The sequence below is a fragment of the Micropterus dolomieu genome, linkage group LG11 (genome assembly GCF_021292245.1).
Source record: "Micropterus dolomieu isolate WLL.071019.BEF.003 ecotype Adirondacks linkage group LG11, ASM2129224v1, whole genome shotgun sequence".
NCBI classification, from domain to species: domain Eukaryota; kingdom Metazoa; phylum Chordata; class Actinopteri; order Centrarchiformes; family Centrarchidae; genus Micropterus; species Micropterus dolomieu.
Window position 1 is genome coordinate 23,145,415 of NC_060160.1, and position 2,254 is coordinate 23,147,668.

At 36.6% G+C, this 2,254-nt stretch overlaps 1 long non-coding RNA gene across 1 annotated transcript; it reads right to left on the reverse strand.

Annotated features, from left to right (window-relative positions):
• Positions 1-7: 7 nt before the first annotated feature.
• Positions 8-1,602, reverse strand: LOC123979546. The gene is made up of 3 exons (XR_006827247.1): positions 1,394-1,602; positions 646-783; positions 8-399 (listed from the first exon to the last, which is right to left on the reverse strand). It is a non-coding gene; the product is annotated as an uncharacterized LOC123979546 (long non-coding RNA).
• Positions 1,603-2,254: the final 652 nt, after the last annotated feature.

Sequence of the window (2,254 nt, forward strand, 5' to 3'; positions counted from 1 at the left end):
TCCTCCCTTGGATAGCTGCGTAATACCCTTACAGTATAAAGTCACCTGTTTCTTCACTGGCTCTTTGTCTTACACTCTGCAGACTGTTTGCACTCTGTATGTTTGTCTGACCCTTTGCAAAGAATAAAACCCTTAAAAGACGTCTGGATTGGACTCTTTATTTCAGAAGACTCACTAAACGACATATTTCCATTTCACTTACAATACAGCCCATCCAGCCTACAGTAATTTAGAGAAAAGTTTATTACTTGTCTCATGGTTCAATGTTTGATATGAATCAATGATACCTTGAAGAACAATCTCCTTCAACTTTGCGTTCTCTGCTTTCAGAGGCTGTGATTGAACGTATTGCCTAAGAAACTGTTCAGCGGGGTCTGCCCTCCTGGGAGCCTTTGACTTCTGAGTGTCAAGAGATAGGAAAAAATTATTATTGAGACACAAAACCAAAATAAAAACACAGCTATTGCTGGAGTTGAGCAGCCATTATGTACAAGAGAATCAGTATCAAGAATCAATAATCCTTACTGATTTAGATAGATAGTAATGCCTATTACACAGTAGTGCCAACTCCTTACACATTCTATGTACATTGTACCACTGGGAAATATGGTCATTGCATAGGAGCTAAAAGTAAATTAACGTCACCTTTACTTGCTGAGAATCAGTCTTAAGATCAGTTGAGCAATCTGAATCATCCCCATATTTTGGAGGGGCCACTGAGGCCCTCTTTGTCTTCTTCCTTCAGCAGTGAGTTCAGTTTACGTATTGTCTCAAAACGAGCAGCTAAAAAACAAAAGCAAAATACACAGACCAGAGTTATACTCAAACAGCTGATTACACCAGATCACTCTCTTGTAACACTAAGACTGAAAATGTACTTGAAGTTAATGATGTGTGCTCCTAAATGAGTGCAAGCACTGCATGCATGCTCTGTATACATTGCTCATATACTTGTGTACTTGCATACCCTATATATACTCTAGGCACATTTTCAGGGGGTTATGCATAGGGTATACATGGCATCTGACATAAACATACATAACTATTCAAAAAACTTTATTCAACCTGGTTGCAACTGGCAAAGTGTTATTATCTCATCTCATTTTTAATGTCAAATTTACAGAGGCTGACAACTATGTGAAGACATACTGATTGTGGCACTTTCAGCATCAAAACGACATAGTACTTGTGTTTGTGTGAATTAGAGTAGTTGTGTAAGTATTATAGCACACAACAAATGCGAGAAAGTCTTTAGTCATTTGGCAAGTTGACACATCAGCTTAAACAGGCTGAATCTCGCCCTATTTAAGTTTGGACACTAAAAAAAAACTTTTGAAGTGCTGTAAATTAAAGATGACAATCATCACCTAAAACCATAGTAACTCTAACTTACCACTAACAAAAATGACAGTGCCTCTGTAGTGAGGCCAGCCTCCTCGTTGCTTCCTCCCATGGCGCCATTCAATAACGACTGAGTAGGTTGCAAAGGGATTCCCATCCTGGTCCACCTTGGAATCATCATACCCCCTTATGGCATCGGTTTTTATGTCACTGAGCTTCCCAAAATCCTCCCCTTCACTCCACCGCACCACTGCAAACTTCCTCTCCGTGTGTTCTAAAATGATCAAATAAATAAAATCATTGTTTGGCTTAGCAATCAATAAATGACTGGCAGAAACTGTTAATAAGCTAACATTTGACATCAGTATTCTAACAAAAAAACACTTCTACTATACAGGGTATCTGCAGGGTTAGGCAAGTTAGATTTACTGCAAGTCAAAATGAAATTTAATACTCATTTTGAATATATTGTGATACACAATTCTGTTGTCTAAATTGATAATATCAAGCACATATTAAACTAATTTCTTACTAAATTTGATCTGAAATAGTCAAAGGAACATAATCTGAAAATTGCAGTTTAGGTTACACAAATTGTGATTTAATAGAGGTGAGCAGATAATGTGATATTTTCTTATGATTAGTGTGATTTTAATTTCTTTCATATAACGTTAGCCCAGTCCTACCTGACAGGTGCCTCTAAAGCCTACAACCAACCAGAAATTGTCAGGTAATGTTAAAGAAATACAGTAAGCACATTAACTTAATGACTACAAAATGTTCTTGAACATGAATATTTTGGCCAAAGGCTGTGCAACCAAATGCAGTAAACATAGAAATAATCATTCTATTTACTGATTTTAAAAGATTAGAATCAAAAACAAAGGTTCACTAATATTGACATGGAAATAAA